Source organism: Procambarus clarkii, chromosome 12 (genome assembly GCF_040958095.1).
Source record: "Procambarus clarkii isolate CNS0578487 chromosome 12, FALCON_Pclarkii_2.0, whole genome shotgun sequence".
Classification (NCBI taxonomy): domain Eukaryota; kingdom Metazoa; phylum Arthropoda; class Malacostraca; order Decapoda; family Cambaridae; genus Procambarus; species Procambarus clarkii.
In genome coordinates, this window is record NC_091161.1 from 42,401,773 (window position 1) to 42,421,851 (window position 20,079).

Sequence of the window (20,079 nt, forward strand, 5' to 3'; positions counted from 1 at the left end):
TGCCATCCACAGCAAATCATAGTCTTAAAATATCTCCTAGCAATGACGAGACCAATTTTCACAGAGATCAAATTTTTGCTAAGCAGTAGTCACAGGTAAATATATATTATATATATAATATTATATATATAATATTATATATATAAAATTAACTACTTCATTGCTCAAAGCACCTTTAGACATTCTGAGAGTTGTGCTATTTTATTAATTAATTTATTAGGCTATATTTTAATGTTTTGTAATGTTTTCATTACTTTTTTTGTTTTGAAATATAAATTGTTGAGTTTTGAAACATTTTGACATTAACTATACCTGAATATTTATAAACAAAAAAATACCAGAACTATGTCCTTGACAATTGCACTAAGAAGTCTTTGCCAAAATCAGGTGCTCAGTGCAGTAGTTAAAAACTTAAAAGTTGTACCACCTCTGGTGCAAGATTAGGGACCCATAGCCTCAGAAAAGAAAATAGAGAGTACTCAGAGAAGGCCTTGAATAATAGGCAGGCTGTTTGTCTGTGTTTCGACGGTAAGCTTGCTGACACCAAATGTAGTTACCTAAGTGTAGTTACAGGATTAGAGCTACGCTCGTGGTGTCCCGTCTACCCAGCATTCTTTGTCACATAATGCTTTGAAACTACTGACGGTCATGGCCGCCACCACCTTCTCACTTAACTTGTTCCAACCGTGTACCACTCTGTATGCGAAAGGAAATTTTTTTATATTTCTTTGGCATCTTTGTTTAGTTAGTTTAAATCTATGACCTTTTGTTCTTGAAGTTCCAGGTCTCGGGAAATCTTCCCTATTGATTTTATCAATTCCTGTTACTATTTTGTACATAGTGATTTTATCACCTCTTTTTGTTGTCTTCTAGTTTTGGCATATATAATGCCTCTGACCTCTCCACATAGCTCTTGCCCTTTAGTTCTGGGAGCCACTTAGTAGCATGTCTTTGCACCTTTTCCAGTTTGTTGATGTGCTTCTTAAGATATGGGCACCACACAACCGCTGCATATTCTAGCCTTGGCCGAGCAAAACTCGTGAACAATTTCTTTAGTATTTCGCCATCCATGTATTTAAACAAAATTCTGAAGTTAGAAAGCGTGGCATAGGCTCCTCACACAACGTTCTTTATGTGGGCCTCAAGTGATAGTTTTCTATCTAGAATCAACCCTAGACCTCTTTCTTTTATCAGAATTATATAAAGATTTCTCACATAATTTGTAGGTTGTGTGGGATCTATGTTCTATTCCACATTCCATAACATGGCATTTATTCACATTAAATTTCATTTGCCAAGTGGTGCTCCATATACTTATTTTGTCCAGGTCTTCTTGAAGGGCATGACAATCATCTAAATTTCTTATCCATCCCATTATCTTAGCATCATCAGCAAACATGTTTATATAATTCTGTATTCCAACTGGTAGATCATTTATGTAGACAATGAACATTTCTGGTGCATGTACTGTGGTACTCCACTTGTGACACTTCTCCAGTCCGATTGCCTCTGATTACTGCCCTCATTTTTCTATCAGTCAGAAAATTTTTCATCCATGTTAGAAGCTTACCTGTCACCCATCCAAAATTTTCTAGTTTCCAGAACAACCTCTTATGTGGAACTCTGTCGAAAGCCTTTTTTATGTCTAGATAGATGCAGTCGACCCAACTACCTTTTTCCTTTAAAATCTCTGTGGCTCAATCATAGAAACTGAGTAAATTCGATACACAGGATCTTCCAGATCGAAAACAATACTGTCTGTGTGATATTATATAATTTCTCTCAAGGTGTTCTACCCATTTAGTTTTTATTATTTTTTTTTTTTTGTTTTCAATCCTTTCACTGTTAAACTTGTCAATGATTCAGGTCTATAACTGAGAGAGGTGGGGTCTTCCCTGTTGCCACTTTTGTAGATTGGAACTATGTTAGCCTTTTTCCACATGTTTGCTATGACTCCTGTACACAGGGATGCCTGAAAGATCAGGTGAAGTGGAAGGCTGAGCTCAGATGCACATTCTCTCAGAACCCATGGTGAAACTCCATCTGGACCAACTGCTTTGTTCTTACTTAGCTACTTTAGCATATTTTCCACTTCATCTCTAGACACCTCTATACGCTCTATGATGTTCTCAGAAATTCTTATTGTGTCTGGTTCTCTTAAGATTTCATTTTGTATAAACACACTTTGGAACTTTTGGTTTAATGTTTCACACATTGCATTATCATTTTCTGTGAATCTGTTTCCTATTTTCAACCTCTGGATATTATCCTTTACCTGCAATTTGTTGTTTATGAATTTGTAGAATAGGCCCAGTTCTGTTTTACATTTATCCATTATCCCTTTTTAAAAATTTCTTTCTGCCTCTTCCCTTACTGCTGTATAGTTGTTTCTCGCATCTTTGTATTGCTGGTATGATTGGGGGTTTGGCTTCTTTCTATTTTGATACCTGCTTGATGGGGTTCTGCTCTTCTACCCCCCAAGCCCGGCCCGAGGCCAGGCTCGACTTGTGAGAGTTTGGTCCACCAGGCTGTTGCTTGGAGCGGCCCGCAGGGCCACATACCCACAACATCCCGGCTGATCCGGAACTTCTCTTAGAAAACAGTCCAGTTTTCTCCTGAAGATGTCCACGGTTGTTCCGGCAGGAACAACCGTGCAACCGTGCTCTGAAGGGGAAAGTGAATACTGAGCAGTACTCGAGACAGGACAACATAAGTGACTTGAAGAGTACAACCATTGTGATGGGATCCCTGGATTTGAAAGTTCTCATAAGCCATCCGATCATTTTTCTGGCCGACGCAATATTTGCTTGGTTATGCTCCCTAAACGTTAGATCGTCGGACATCATTATTCCCAAATCCTTGACATGCTGTTTTTCTACTATGGGAAGATTCGATTGTGTTTTGCACCCTGTATTATATTTCAGATCCTCATTTTTGCCGTACCTGAGTACCTGAAATTTATCACTGTTAAACATCATGTTATTTTCTGCTGCCCAATCGAAAACTTTGTTGACATCTGCTTGTAGTTTTTCAATGTCTTTCATTCCATTTTTGTGTCTTTTGGTCTGTGGCCCTCTCTCAATTTCTGTTGAACCAATCCTGTTTTCTGGCCCTGCATCTCTGTTTTGGTATGAATGTTTGTGTGCCTTCATTGTATATTTTGCAAAATTTGGCATACATTTAATTTACTTCCCTGTCTAGCAACAAGTCTGCCTAATTACTTATTAAAAAAAATTTGAAGTTCCCCATAGTGACCTCTCTCTTGAAATCAAGTTTATCAACTGTTTCAATGTCCCCATTTTCTGTGTGTGTGTGTTTGGAGGCTAAGCTTGCTGATACCATGTGTGTGTGTGTTTGGAGGCTAAGCTTGCTGATACCATGTGTGTGTGTGTTTGGAGGCTAAGCTTGCTGATACCATGTGTGTGTGTGTGTTTAGAGGCTAAGCTTGATGATACCATGTGTGTATTTGGAGGCTAAGTTTGCTGATACCATATGTGTGTGTGTTTGGAGGCTAAGCTTGCTGATACCATGTGTGTGTGTGTGTTTAGAGGCTAAGCTTGATGATACCATGTGTGTATTTGGAGGCTAAGCTTGCTGATACCATGTGTGTGTGTGTGTTTGGAGGCTAAGCTTGCTGATACCATGTATGTGTGTGTGTTTAGAGGCTAAGCTTGCTGATACCATGTGTGTGTGTGTGTGTTTAGAGGCTAAGCTTGCTGATACCATGTGTGTGTGTGTGTTTAGAGGCTAAGCTTGATGATACCATGTGTGTATTTGGAGGCTAAGCTTGCTGATACCATGTGTGTGTGTGTTTGGAGGCTAAGCTTGCTGATACCATGTATGTGTGTGTGTGTGTTTGGAGGCTAAGCTTGCTGATACCATGTATGTGTGTGTGTGTGTGTGTGTTTGGAGGCTAAGCTTGCTGATACCGTTTATGTGTGTGTGTGTGTGTGTTTAGAGGCTAAGCTTGATGATACCATGTGTGTATTTGGAGGCTAAGCTTGCTGATACCATGTGTGTGTGTGTGTTTGGAGGCTAAGTTTGCTGATACCATGTGTGTGTGTGTGTTTAGAGGCTAAGCTTGATGATACCATGTGTGTATTTGGAGGCTAAGTTTGCTGATACCATGTGTGTGTGTGTGTTTGGAGGCTAAGTTTGCTAACACCGTGTGTGTACTCACCTGTTTAAATAATAATAGGGGTGTGTACCACCTCTGGTGCAATTGTAGGGACCCACAGCCTTGAAGAAAATAGAGTATTCAGAGAAGACCTTGTGGATTCTCACTGAACACTAATCTTTTCTTCTCCTATCACCCTTCTTATTTTGTTTTATGCTGTATTCTATTATATATCATATAAATACATAGCCAAATGGCAATATTTATTATGTCTATACAAAAAGAAGACATCCACTTTATTTTTTTTCTCTCCTTTGTTTCTATGTGGATTTTGTTGTGACTAATGATTCTCCTCCTTCCCATCAACAGGTCTTCCTCACTGGGCTTGCTCGGCTTTTGTGTTACTGTGAGGGTGCCATCATCGTTTACCCTTCAAGACTGACTCATGCTGGCATTGCATTTGTGGACTTCCCTTCACAGTAAACAGTCCTTCTCCATATGGTGATTGTCCAGGGCAAGCAGGGTGTGACTGCCATCTTGGAGAAGCAGGGTCTTTTAATATGAAGAATCTTCCGTCTTCTCTACTTACGCCAGCTTGTGCCGGCCTTGCATTCTTGTTACTTCATGGCCCTTGGGCCTTTTTTATTTATTTTACATAATAAATTTTTTTATTAATACCCGTGTTTCACAAGAGATCCTTAACATTTTAAGCACCAATTGTATTGACTAATGTACGTCTTGTAACCTTTAAGACATAAATAGACAAGACATAGATAAATGAGTGAATAATACTGAGTGACTAGGTTAGGGCGAGGAACATAGTACAGTGTCTGGCTTTGGAAGAATGCCTACTGTTTTAGAAACCTTATTGCCATGATCATAATCGTATGGGTTAAAAAGCATTTGTTGTCACTCCTACACAGTGGCTTGTTGAGCTTGAAACCTTTGCTCCTTGTTCGTGTTACATCTGACCTTTTGAAGAAATTGTATGAATCAATATCCTCCAAATTGATTCAGTATTTTAAAGGTTTCGCTCTATTACTCTCTCATTTGCATATATCTAAGCATATAGATTAGATATAGATTTAGATTAGATTTTTTAGTCAGGTAAAGGTACATACATTGCAGATGAGTTACAAAGGGACAGACAATGACTAGAGTTCACTAGCTCTATTGGAAGAGAAACGTCTGCAAGACAAGTGTGGGCAAAAATTAAGGTAGCTAAGGGGAGCAGAGCCCGGCCTGCGGCTCACAACGACCCCCAGGGTAAGGCTGAAGAACTAATTCACAAGTGGAGTGATGCAGCATCATCCTCCTCCCTCCCTGCAGAAGTAAGCAGGGAACAGCTCCTCCGACATAATGACAGAAGGATTAGGATAAAAAGAGCACAATCTAGTGATGACGAGTATGGGGAACCAATTACAGCCAAGGAAGTAAAGGGGGCTATGAAAAGGGTAAAAGTACAGCACCTGGTGAAGATGGCGTCACCTACGACATACTCAATGCACTGTGTGAAGTGTCTGGCAATCCACTACTCCACCTGTTTAACAAGTCATTCCTATGTGGAGTGTTGCTCACACAATGGAAACATGCAATAATGGTCCCAATACCGAAACCCAATGACCCTGGCAATTATAGACCTATCAGTCTCATGTAATGCACTTGGAAGATGCTTGAAAGGATCATCCTAAACCGACTATTGCACAAAATAGGCAGGTTAGGGGAGGGGTCAATGGATTTGTTAAAGGACGGAGGACAGCAAACTATAGTTAATTACCTTGCTAATGATACAGCTAAGTACTCCCAATAAACTCGCACCTCGGGGCAAAATTTTAAAATTTAAAATACAATACCTAAAGCCACTAATACGCATAGCGTTTCGGGCAAGTATATACGAAGTAAAACCCAAACAAAGAACTGACTCCGTAGGACCCATAAAAGATGAGACTAACAATTTTAAGTTGTATCATAAAAGGGCGGCAAACACACTCAATGAATACCTAACATCAGTGTTCACACTAGAAAGCTTGAATGACATCCCATCACCAACACAAATGTTTGTCGGAGGTAAGGAGAATGAATTAAGAGAAATACCAATTACACGCGACACAATCAGGAAGAGCATTGACAAACTAAAAGACTCAGAAGCCCAAAGTGTAAATGGATTTAAGTCCCAAGTCGTAAAGGAACTGGCAAATTAATTGGGTGGTTGTAGGTAGGAGCTGCCTCGTATGGGCCGGTGGGCCTTCTGCAGTTGCCTTTCTTCTTGTGTTCTTGTGTTCTTATGTTGAGTAGCAACTTTTGCAAATTTGCAGATGATACAAAAATAGGTAGGGAAATTAACACGGAAGAAGACTCACTATCACTTCAAGTTGATCTAAATAGGGTTTTGAAATGGTCAAAAGATTGACAGATGCAGTTTAATGCTGATAAATGTAAAGTTTTGAGACTAGGTAATGATGATAGTTACAAGATACGAGCTAGATGGTGTTGAGATTGCGAAGTCGGATTGTGAAAGGGATCTGGGAGTTATGATTAGTAAGAATTTAAAACAAAAGGATCAATGCATGAATGCTCGTAATAAGGCAAATAGGACACTGGGATTTATTAATCGAAGTGTTAGTAACAAGACACCTGGTGTGGTTCTTCAGCTATATCTTGCTCTGGTTAGGCCCCATTTACATTATGCAGTTCAGTTTTGGTCGCCATATTATAGAATGAATATAAATTCACTTGAACGTGTCTAGAGTAGGGTGACTAAGTTAATTCCCCAAAATAGAAATCTTTTATATGAAGAAAGATTAACAAAGCTTAAATTGCATTCACTGGAAAAGCGAAGAGTTAGGGGTGATATGATAGAGGTTTACAAGTGGATGAATGGACATAACAAAGGGGATATTAGTAGGGTATTAAAAGTATCAACACATGACAGAACACAAAACAATGGGTATAAATTGGATAAGTTTAGATTTAGGAAAGACTTGGGTAAATACTGGTTTGGCAACAGGGTTGTTGATTTGTGGAACCAATTACCGCGTAACGTGGTGGAGGTGGGGTCCCTCGATTGTTTCAAGCGTGGGTTGGACATGTATATGAGTGGGTTTGGGTGGTTATAGATAGGAGCTGCCTCGTATGGGCCAATAGGCCTTCTGCAGTTACCTTTATTCTTATGCTCTTAATTCACTATGCTTGCCAGTGAAACTCCTTTTCAGAAAATCGCTGGACCATGGAATAGTTCCCCTAGTAATAGTTGAAGGTGATGTAGTGATCGAGTAATCCATATACTCCATTATCTCATCATCATAATGGCATAACTAATTACACAAGCATTAATCCTATCCCTGTTTACAGGTAACGGTTTTCCACCCTTCTATATCTTACTGTGAGGTGTCGTCACCGTACATAAGCAAGCGACTTGAGAATAGCACATTACGGGCTATTCATGCCCGTGCCACCTCTTGGGTGGCTTAATCTTTATAAATAAATCAGAATAGCACACACCACACGGGAGACATCTCCCGTCACGCAGGGTGCAGTCGCACTTCCACAGATCTCCAGTATCAGCTCTTGATACTGGTAATGGCTCAAAAGGGCCACCACTTACGGGGTATTCATGCCCGTGTCACCTCTTGAGTGGCTTAATCTTCATCAATCAATCGAATAGCACACAGTACAATCTCCAGTCAAGAATGTAGCACTCGGCGTGTACAGTTCTAATCGACCCAAGACGCTACAGCCTCGACACAGAGCAGACAGCAGACTACGACCGTTGTTCAGGTCCATGTAAACTACATCTACCCGAAGTCCTTCGTCTGAATAGCCAGTTACCAGTTACAGGAGATACTTTTTCACCCACAGAGTTATTAACTCATGGAACCGCCTACCCACCGAAGCGGTACGTGGCAAAACGATGCTGATTTTCAAAATATACCTGGAAAAGATCATTCCTCCCTACACCTGGGGGGTACCTTCGTTAAAGTAAAAAAGTATACAGAAATAACAAAGAAAATAGATATGAATACTATTACCTTCGATGTTAGTAGTAGTTGTGCAAGTGAGGAGAAAGAAAAAATATTACGGAGTTCATGGATGAAAGTAGATTGATAATATTATCTTGGAACGTTAATGGATTAAAAACTAGAGCGGTGGATGTACACTATTATACTCTTAGAGAGAATATTAACATAGCAGCACTCCAGGAAACTGGGGATAGGGATGGTAACAATCTGAACATGAAGATGAACATGTTGAACATGAAGATGTTCAACTGCTGGGCGAGCCCTCTCCTCATCTGAGGGAAGGGAGATTAGATTATGCTTGTTTGATAAATGCTGAGGGCATAGAGGAGAATTGTCTTACTGTGGATGAAATGCTAAGAGATTTTGCATTACAAATACAGCTTAAACTAGATAAAAAGCATGCCTGCCTTCAGAGGAAAAGCTTAAAGTTTAATAAGGGAGAATTAAGGGGTCTTGTTGGTCATATTAAGTCTTGGTATGATACTTATAAGCCAGATTCGGCAGAAGCATTTTATTAAGATTTAATTAAGGAGGTAGATGTATTTAATGCAACATTGAACCGGAAAACATCTGGTATAGAAAAGCATTCCCCCATAAAAGTGTGCGGAGAAGAGAAAGGAAATTTGGAGCAAGTATTGGCAGGAGTTTGCAGAGAAAGTTAGGAGTAACAAACTTGAAGGAAATCTGGCAAGACATAAATGAAATAAGGGGTAAAAAGCATAATTTTGTTGCACATCCTGACCAGTAAGGAATTGCAAAAGGTCTCGTAAATAAATGGGCGGAAGCTGCCAAACTTAGTTCATTTAATTACCCGCTGTAACGAGAGAGTCTTTTGATTCTTGGAAAGATCTAAGAAAGGATTTTATACTTACAGCAGGTAACAGTGGTGATGTCACTTGCACAGGTATTACCAGAGAAGAACTAATAACGGCGAATAAAGTTGGGAAATCTACCGCCTCCTGGGGAGGATGGAGTAACTTATGAAATACTTAATGAACTTGCCATTATGACGAAAAGCCCGCTGTTAGACCTCTTTAATATTAGTTATAAAGAGGGCAGAATTCCCAGTAAATGAAAAAGAACTATGATCATCCTTATCCCTAAAGCCAATGGAGAGTACAGACCTGTGTCTTTAACCTCGTGTTTTTGTAAAATGATGGAGAGGATCATTTTAAATAAACTTTTGTATATAATAGGTGATCAGCTGTCTAATAATTTTTCGGGTTCCTCAGAGGAAAAAGTACCTCTGACTGTATTATTAAATGTCTAGCTAATGGTAATGATTATTATAGAATTTTTATTGATTTATAAGGAGCTTTTGATAAAGCCAACAAAGAGGTTATTTTATATGAATTAGCTGGTCTTGGTGTTGAAGGGAGATTATTGCGCTGGATAGGGGATTATCTTCAGGAAAGGAAGGCTCAGGTGTGGTATCAAGGTTGTATGGTTCAAGGTATCAAGGTCAAGAACTCTGCACACCTCAGGGAGGAGTGTTGAGTCTCACCCTGTTTAATGTACTAATGAATAAGATAGCATCTGAGAAATACTCAAATTGGGTAACTCCAATCATATATGCTGATGATATTTTGTTTCAGGGCAAAGATATTTCAAAGATTCAAACAGTGTTGGACAATTTCGGAAACCAGTGTCACCACATGGGACTAGTGGTTAATGAAGACAAAACTAAAGTTTGAATGTAGAAGTCGGAGGCCCATTATATTGGAAATAAACGGTAAAAATATAGAGTTAATATATATAAATATTTAGGCATATATGTTGGATATACCTATGAGAGTTTGGAAACTGAGATGAACAGACTGTTGACTCAATGTCGGAAGAGATTACAACCTCTGAAGGCCTTGGCATGCTGTGGAAAGGAGTGGGAGTCCAAGTGCTACGAATGATGTACTTGAGTACTGTAAGATTTCTTATTGATTATGCTGCACCTGTCATTTCTTGTTTTGGTAAAGGTAGGATGGGCAAGTTGGAGAAGATACAAAATGAAGCCGTTGGGGGTCGTTGTGAGCCGCTGCTACCTTAATTTTTGCCCACACTTGTCTTGCAGACGTTTCTCTTCCAATAGAGCTAGTGAACTCTAGTCAATGTCTTTCCCTTTGTAACTCATCTGCAATGTATGTACCTTTACCTGACTAAAAAATCTAATCTAAATCTATATCTAATCTATATGCTTAGATATATGCAAATGAGAGAGTAATAGAGCGAAACCTTTAAAATACTGAACAATTTGGAGGATATTGATTCATACAATTTCTTCAAAAGGTCAGATGTAACACGAACAAGGAGCAAAGGTTTCAAGCTCAACAAGCCACAGTGTAGGAGTGACAACAAATGCTTTTTAACCCATACGATTATGATCATGGCAATAAGGTTTCTAAAACAGTAGGCATTCTTCCAAAGCCAGACACTGAACTATGTTCCTCGCCCTAACCTAGTCACTCAGCATTATTCACTCATTTATCTATGTCTTGTCTATTTATGTCTTAAAGGTTACAAGACGTACATTAGTCAATACAATTGGTGCTTAAAATGTTAAGGATCTCTTGTGAAACACGGGTATTAATAAAAAAATATTATTATGTAAAATAAATAAAAAAGGCCCAAGGGCCATGAAGTAACAAGAATGCAAGGCCGGCACAAGCTGGCGTAAGTAGAGAAGACGGAAGATTCTTCATATTAAAAGACCCTGCTTCTCCAAGATGGCAGTCACACCCTGCTTGCCCTGGACAATCACCATATGGAGAAGGACTGTTTACTGTGAAGGGAAGTCCACAAATGCAATGCCAGCATGAGTCAGTCTTGAAGGGTAAACGATGATGGCACCCTCACAGTAACACAAAAGCCGAGCAAGCCCAGTGAGGAAGACCTGTTGATGGGAAGGAGGAGAATCATTAGTCACAACAAAATCCACATAGAAACAAAGGAGAGAAAAAAAATAAAGTGGATGTCTTCTTTTTGTATAGACATAATAAATATTGCCATTTGGCTATGTATTTATATGATATATAATAGAATACAGCATAAAACAAAATAAGAAGGGTGATAGGAGAAGAAAAGATTAGTGTTCAGTGAGAATCCACAAGGTCTTCTCTGAATACTCTATTTTCTTCAAGGCTGTGGGTCCCTACAATTGCACCAGAGGTGGTACACACCCCTATTATTATTTAAACAGGTGAGTACACACACGGTGTTAGCAAACTTAGCCTCCAAACACACACACACACATGGTATCAGCAAGCTTAGCCTCCAAACACACACACACACATGGTATCAGCAAGCTTAGCCTCCAAACACACACACACACATGGTATCAGCAAGCTTAGCCTCCAAACACACACACACACATGGTATCAGCAAGCTTAGCCTCCAAACACACACACACACACACGGTATCAGCAAGCTTAGCCTCCAAACACACACACACACACATGGTATCAGCAAGCTTAGCCTCCAAATACACACATGGTATCATCAAGCTTAGCCTCTAAACACACACACACACACACAAACGGTATCAGCAAGCTTAGCCTCCAAACACACACACACACACACACATGGTATCAGCAAGCTTAGCCTCCAAACACACACACACATGGTATCAGCAAGCTTAGCCTCCAAACACACACACACATGGTATCAGCAAGCTTAGCCTCCAAACACACACACACAGAAAATGGGGACATTGAAACAGTTGATAAACTTGATTTCAAGAGAGAGAGGTCACTATGGGGAACTTCAAATTTTTTTTAATAAGTAATTAGGCAGACTTGTTGCTAGACAGGGAAGTAAATTAAATGTATGCCAAATTTTGCAAAATATACAATGAAGGCACACAAACATTCATACCAAAACAGAGATGCAGGGCCAGAAAACAGGATTGGTTCAACAGAAATTGAGAGAGGGCCACAGACCAAAAGACACAAACATGGAATGAAAGACATTGAAAAACTACAAGCAGATGTCAACAAAGTTTTCGATTGGGCAGCAGAAAATAACATGATGTTTAACAGTGATAAATTTCAGGTACTCAGGTACGGCAAAAATGAGGATCTGAAACATAATACAGGGTACAAAACACAATCGAAACTTCCCATAGTAGAAAAACAGCATGTCAAGGATTTGGGAATAATGATGTCCGACGATCTAACGTTTAGGGAGCATAACCAAGCAAATATTGCGTCGGCCAGAAAAATGATCGGATGGATTATGAGAATTTTCAAATCCAGGGATCCCATCACAATGGTTGTACTCTTCAAGTCACTTATGTTGTCCTGTCTCGAGTACTGCTCAGTATTCACTTTCCCCTTCAGAGCAGGAGAGATTGCTGAAATAGAGGGAATACAGAGAACATATACGGCACGCATAGACGAGATAAAACACCTAAATTATTGGGATCGTCTCAAAGCTCTCCAAATGTACTCTCTAGAAAGGAGACGAGAGAGATACCAAATAATATACACATGGAAGATACTGGAGGGCCAGGTCCCAAATCTACACAGTAAAATAAAAACGTACTGGAGTGAACGATATGGAAAAAAATGCAAGATTGAACCAGTGAAGAGCAGAGGTGCCACAGGCACAATCAGAGAGCACTGTATAAACATCAGAGGTCCGCGGCTGTTCAACGTCCTCCCAGCGACTATAAGAAATATTGCCGGAACAACCGTGGACATCTTCAGGAGAAAACTGGACTGTTTTCTAAGAGAAGTTCGGGATCAGCCGGGCTGTGGTGGGTATGTGGCCCTGCGGGCCGCTCCAAGCAACAGCCTGGTGGACCAAACTCTCACAAGTCGAGCCTGGCCTCGGGCCGGGCTTGGGGGGTAGAAGAGCAGAACCCCATCAAGCAGGTATCAAAATAGAAAGAAGCCAAACCCCCAATCATACCAGCGATACAAAGATGCGAGAAACAACTATACAGCAGTAAGGGAAGAGGCAGAAAGAAATTTTTAAAAAGGGATAATGGATAAATGTAAAACAGAACTGGGCCTATTCTAGAAATTCATAAACAACAAATTGCAGGTAAAGGATAATATCCAGAGGTTGAAAATAGGAAACAGATTCACAGAAAATGATAATGCAATGTCTGAAACATTAAACCAAAAGTTCCAAAGTGTGTTTATACAAAATGAAGTCTTAAGAGAACCAGACACAATAAGAATTTCTGAGAACATCATAGAGCGTATAGAGGTGTCTAGAGATGAAGTGGAAAATATGCTAAAGTAGCTAAGTAAGAACAAAGCAGTTGGTCCAGATGGAGTTTCACCATGGGTTCTGAGAGAATGTGCATCTGAGCTCAGCCTTCCACTTCACCTGATCTTTCAGGCATCCCTGTGTACAGGAGTCATAGCAAACATGTGGAAAAAGGCTAACATAGTTCCAATCTACAAAAGTGGCAACAGGGAAGACCCCACCTCTCTCAGTTATAGACCTGAATCATTGACAAGTGTAACAGTGAAAAGATTGAAAAAAAAAAATAATAAAAACTAAATGGGTAGAACACCTGGAGAGAAATTATATAATATCACACAGACAGTATTGTTTTCGATCTGGAAGATCCTGTGTATCGAATTTACTCAGTTTCTATGATTGAGCCACAGAGATTTTAAAGGAAAAAGGTAGTTGGGTCGACTGCATCTATCTAGACATAAAAAAGGCTTTCGACAGAGTTCCACATAAGAGGTTGTTCTGGAAACTAGAAAATTTTGGATGGGTGACAGGTAAGCTTCTAACATGGCTGAAAAATTTTCTGACTGATAGAAAAATGAGGGCAGTAATCAGAGGCAATCGGACTGGAGAAGTGTCACAAGTGGAGTACCACAGTACATGCACCAGAAATGTTCATTGTCTACATAAATGATCTACCAGTTGGAATACAGAATTATATAAACATGTTTGCTGATGATGCTAAGATAATGGGATGGATAAGAAATTTAGATGATTGTCATGCCCTTCAAGAAAACCTGGACAAAATAAATATATGGAGCACCACTTGGCAAATGAAATTTAATGTGAATAAATGCCATGTTATGGAATGTGGAATAGAACATAGATCCCACACAACCTACAAATTATGTGAGAAATCTTTATATAATTCTGATAAAAGAAAGAGGTCTAGGGTTGATTCTAGATAGAAAACTATCACTTGAGGCCCACATAAAGAACGTTGTGTGAGGAGCCTATGCCACGCTTTCTAACTTCAGAATTTTGTTTAAATACATGGATGGCGAAATACTAAAGAAATTGTTCACGAGTTTTGTTCGGCCAAGGCTAGAATATGCAGCGGTTGTGTGGTGCCCATATCTTAAGAAGCACATCAACAAACTGGAAAAGGTGCAAAGACATGCTACTAAGTGGCTCCCAGAACTAAAGGGCAAGAGCTATGTGGAGAGGTCAGAGGCATTATATATGCCAAAACTAGAAGACAACAAAAAGAGGTGATAAAATCACTATGTACAAAATAGTAACAGGAATTGATAAAATCGAATAGGGAAGATTTCCCGAGACCTGGAACTTCAAGAACAAAAGGTCATAGATTTAAACTAACTAAACAAAGATGCCAAAGAAATATAAAAAAATTTCCTTTCGCATACAGAGTGGTACACGGTTGGAACAAGTTAAGTGAGAAGGTGGTGGCGGCCAATGACCAGTCAGTAGTTTCAAAGCATTATGTGACAAAGAGTGCTGGGTAGACGGGACACCACGAGCGTAGCTCTAATCCTGTAACTACACTTAGGTAACTACATTTGGTGTCAGCAAGCTTACCGTCGAAACACACACAAACAGCCTGCCTATTATTCAAGGCCTTCTCTGAGTACTCTCTATTTTCTTCTCTGAGGCTATGGGTCCCTAATCTTGCACCAGAGGTGGTACAACTTTTAAGTTTTTAACTACTGCACTGAGCACCTGATTTTGGCAAAGACTTCTTAGTGCAATTGTCAAGGACATAGTTCTGGTATTTTTTTGTTTATAAATATTCAGGTATAGTTAATGTCAAAATGTTTCAAAACTCAACAATTTATATTTCAAAACAAAAAAAGTAATGAAAACATTACAAAACATTAAAATATAGCCTAATTAATTTTTTAATAAAATAGCACAACTCTCAGAATGTCTAAAGGTGCTTTGAGCAAAGAAGTAGTTAATTTTATATATATAATATTATATATATAATATTATATATATAATATATATTTACCTGTGACTACTGCTTAGCAAAAATTTGATCTCTGTGAAAATTGGTCTCGTCATTACTAGGAGATATTTTAAGACCATGATTTGCTGTGGATGGCACTGTAGTCTTCAAGTCATCAATCTAAAAATAGAGGTAATCTTTTAAAATGTAAATTTTGTATAAAAAAAAATGCAAAAATAAATTGCAAGAATAATATGAAGTTATTATACAATTTTTTTTTAATTATTTAAATATTTGTGAGACATTATTAAGAAATGTATGAAGTACAGATTCTCTAAGACCTGATATGTATCTGCTTATGTTCCACCACATTACATTCAGGGCTGAAGAGAAAACACAGCCAGTAAGGTAATGATCACTTAGGATGGACTGGGATGCTACATGTAGGTTGGGGCTAAGCTGCGTGAGGCTAGGATGCCCAGCCTGCCTTGTCTAGGCTGGGCTGGGCTAGGCAACACTAGGAAGGAGTCAACAAATCTCTGGAGTGCCTTACTTTTCCTGATATCCTTAAAAAAGCAAGAATGATGCCATTTTATAAAGGAGGCGAGACAGCAGACATAAACAATTAAAGAAAAATATCAAATCTACTTATACTTTCAAAAATATTTGATTTTTTTTTTTACAAACATCTCTTCCTACTTTGTAAAATTCAACATGAATACAAACACATACACACATCCCTAGGAAGCAGCCCATAGCAGCTGTCTAACTCCCAGGTACTTATTTACTGTTAGGTGAACCAGATATAGAGAATAACCACAAAATGCTATCTTTATAAGAACTATCTTGTAAAGCCACTAGTACACGCAGCATTTCAGGCAGGATATATAAAATATTATATATATATATATATATATATATATATATATATATATATATATATATATATATATATATATATATATATATATATACATATATGAATACATACATACGGGACAAAGAGCCAGAGCTCAACCACCGCAAGCACAACTAGGTGAGTACACACACACACACACACACATTATATATATATATATATATATATATATATATATATATATATATATATATATATATATATGACTGTCAGACCATGGAGGAAAGATTTTTTTTAATTTAATTTATATAAAAAATTATTCCTTCTGAAGATGTATTAATATATGAAAGTACTTAAGGAAATTCCTGTTTCAATTCTTCCTCCGTGGTCTGACACTGTCACATTTTTCATCAAGTGTTAATTTTTGTGATTTACACACACGTGGCATGTTTACACACACATTATTTATATTATATATATATATATATATATATATATATATATATATATATATATATATATATATATATATATATATATATATATATATATATATATATATGCAATTGACGATCACAAAACACTGATCATTTTATGCGGAAAATCCAGAGAAATATGAAATGAGGTGAACGTTTCGGCTTTGTTAAAGCCTTTGTCAACACCAGACTGACCTAACGCAACTGATCTAACTGATCCCGTGGTCAGTCTGGTGTTGACAAAGGCTTTAACAAAGCCGAAACGTTCACCTCATTGCATATTTCTCTGTGGATTTTCCGCATATATATATATATATATATATATATATATATATATATATATATATATATATATATATATATATATATATATATATATACATATATATGGAACCCTCAACCCTATAAGTGGAGGGTTCCTACATACTCAACCAGAGGTGGTACCCTCTATATATTAATAAAAAGGCAAGGCTACCTTCCTTGAGGCTACCTTGAGGTGCTTCCGGGGCTTAGTGTCCCCGCGGCCCGGTCGTCGACCAGGCCTCCTTAGGCTATGCTAAATCTTGGCAGGGATTGGCTTGGCTTAGCTGGTCAGGGCTTGGCTAGGGTAGGAAGGACTGGTCATGTTTAATAGCAAGGCAGGGTTAGGCTAGGCAAGACTAGGTAAGGGTATACTGGGATAGGCTTGGCTACGGTAGGCTAGGAAGAGGTAAACTAGGATAAGCAAGGCTGTGCAAGCACTATGCACAGCTAGAATGAACTATGCTAAGATGGTTTAAGCTGGGCTAGGTTAGGATAAGCTGAGTCATGCAGGGCCCCGATTGACCAGTGGAGTCTAATAGTCTAACCTTCTAGCTAGTTTGCTGACCTAAGAGTGTAAATGCCTAGCCCCTAACCTGAGATATATACAAGAGTTGTTACATTCTTGTACAGCCACTAGTACGAGTAGCGTTTCGGGCAGGTCCCTGGAATACGATCCCCGCCGCGAAGAATCGTTTTTTCATCCAAGTACACATTTTACTGTTGCGTTAAACAGAGGCTACAGTTTAGGATTTGCGCCCAGTAAATCCTCCCCGGCCAGGATACGAACCCATGACATAGCGCTCGCGGAACGCCAGGCGAGTGTCCTACCACACCACCTGCTGCAATATTATTATAAAAGAAATATTACTTATTATAATCGTAAATACTAAATACCTGTTGTGTTGATTTAGGGGCGACGACGATCGTGGGATCGGATGCGAGCCACAGGTGGCCTACACCATGCTTTCTAAGGCGTCCCTCTCATAACAAAAACAAATCCGTGCATTCATACACAAACAGAGATCCCGTGGTTATGCGAATACTTGCAATTCTTTTACGTAAAATAATAACAATTAGATTAATAATAATTAACATAATTTTTATTCAAGATTCACAAACATCATTAATACTATTTAAAAAAAAAAATTATAAGACATCTAAAAACAGATATACAGACTTTGTGTGATATTTATTTCAACATTATATATTAATAGAATGTTGTAACTATTATTTTTAAATATTAGGTAGTTTCCAGCTACGTATATCGCATATAAACTGTTGCAAAAAGATTTTAGACTGAATTAACACATTACACATTTATGGAGTAATTAACAACAAAACAATCTTTATTTTCATTGCAGAACATATATCAGAGCATACTAGTGACTCATACATTTAAAATAGTGTGATTTTTAAACAATTCGGTTGTAAACCCGCAGAACCGCCTACCCGCCAAAGACGTAACATAAGAAATGGTATATAATTCATTATTTTAAATTACATATATAATCATTAATAATTTTCGGCAGCTATCGAGGTTCTCCATAGGTAAATTCCTGTACTCTAACAAGATGCTACTTGCTGTTTAGCTGTTTAAATTCTTGGAAAATTGTAATGACCAGCGACATAAAATATAACAATGAAATAGTAGCTGGTAACTGTAGGTGAACGAAAAATTAAATTCCAAATTGATTAGATGTTTTTCTAAATATAAAGATCGACCTGAAGGAATTTTATGAATTATGGACTAATTAAACAAAAAAATAGGTAATTTTACTTGAAGAACAGATACCAGAGAATAGTTAGTGAGTACATTTATATTGTATAATGGGAGAAAGCCCCTGGTAGCCGCGAATTAAAATAACCACCTACATTAATTGATAACTAGGAAATAGTATCTGGAAACTTTATCTGAACGAAAACACAATACCAATTTGTTTAGATGTTTTTCTTAATATAAAGATCAACAGTAAGGAATCTTATTCATTATGGACAAATTAACAAAAAAAAAACGATAATTTTCATTGAGGACCATATATTAGAGCATACTTAGTCACTTATATATTAAAAGTATTGTGTATTTTGAACCATTGGGGTTGTAAACAAACAGAACGGCCTACCCGAAAAGTCGTAACATAAAATGTTGCATATGTCTGCTAATTTATTATTTGATAAATGATTATTATTAATTTACGACAACTATAGAGGTTTCCCATTAGTTAAATTACTGTAGTCTGACTAAATGCTACTACAAAACATATATAAATCCTGGGAAAGTCACAATGACCAGCGACATTACAGCATAGAGGGTTAAATAGTAACAGGCAACTGTCGGCGAACGAAAAATTCATTTCCAAATTTATTAGATGTTTTCCTAAATATAAAGATCGATAGGCTGGAATTTTCTGGATTATGGCCTAATTAAGGCAAAAATATATATATTTTTACTTGAAGAACAAATATCAGAGCATAGTCAGTGAGTTATAGAATAATAAGAGTGTGGTATTTCATTGTATAACAAGAGATAGTCCATGGAAGCGAAAATAGACGTTGTTTTACACAAAATAACGTCCAAAAACAGCCGTAGAGTTAAACGGCAAATGTTGACGTTCTTTTTAAGAGGACAGGTTGCGTATCAACGGAGAAAGTCTTGATACGCCAATTCCTCCGTGAACTTCACTATCGCTCGACGTGCCATCACCAGCTTGACTCCATAAATGTTTATCACAGGGATACGAAGCAACTCGCACACCAGCGCTATCTCTGGGTACCCAGCCCGGTCGGAAAACTCGAGGCCCACAGACTGAGCCCGCACTACAGGGGGGGAGAGGGACCCCCATCGTGAACTCTAAGTCAGCACAGGCGGGCAGACACACACGCCCCCAATCGGCCAAAATGGCAAACAACCACCAACTGCCGGAGAGAGCAGTGAACACGTCTACCCTCCACGACAGCTAGCAGTCCACTCCATGGGAACTATAATTGCACTGTTCCAAGAGTGGTCGAGCTCATGTCACCCATACTTCCTTGGTGAGATTCAAGAAGGATTCTTCACCCTTTTTTCCTAGCGTGGCCAGCATGTTGTGATTTGTTCTCACCTGGCGCTGTGTTTTTAGTTTTTTTTTTTTTTTGTAGCTCTCCTGAGTTCTTTCAGA

The 20,079-nt window shown here is 38.4% G+C and overlaps 2 long non-coding RNA genes across 5 annotated transcripts in view; one reads left to right on the plus strand and one right to left on the minus strand.

Annotated features, from left to right (window-relative positions):
• LOC138363911 (uncharacterized) overlaps positions 1–4,792 on the plus strand; it is a 564,751-nt gene extending 559,959 nt beyond the window's left edge. For all 4 annotated transcript variants that reach the window (XR_011228257.1, XR_011228260.1, XR_011228258.1 and 1 more), the window contains 2 exons: positions 1–95; positions 4,487–4,792. The exon at positions 1–95 is cut by the window's left edge and continues 22 nt beyond it. This is a non-coding gene — a long non-coding RNA (uncharacterized lncRNA). The remainder of the gene's footprint in view (positions 96–4,486) is intronic.
• A 5,986-nt stretch (positions 4,793–10,778) lies between these two features.
• On the minus strand, positions 10,779–17,925 carry LOC138364158 (uncharacterized). Its single transcript, XR_011228331.1, has 3 exons — positions 17,819–17,925; positions 15,350–15,466; positions 10,779–11,020 (listed from the first exon to the last, which is right to left on the minus strand). It is a non-coding gene; the product is annotated as an uncharacterized lncRNA (long non-coding RNA).
• Positions 17,926–20,079: the final 2,154 nt, after the last annotated feature.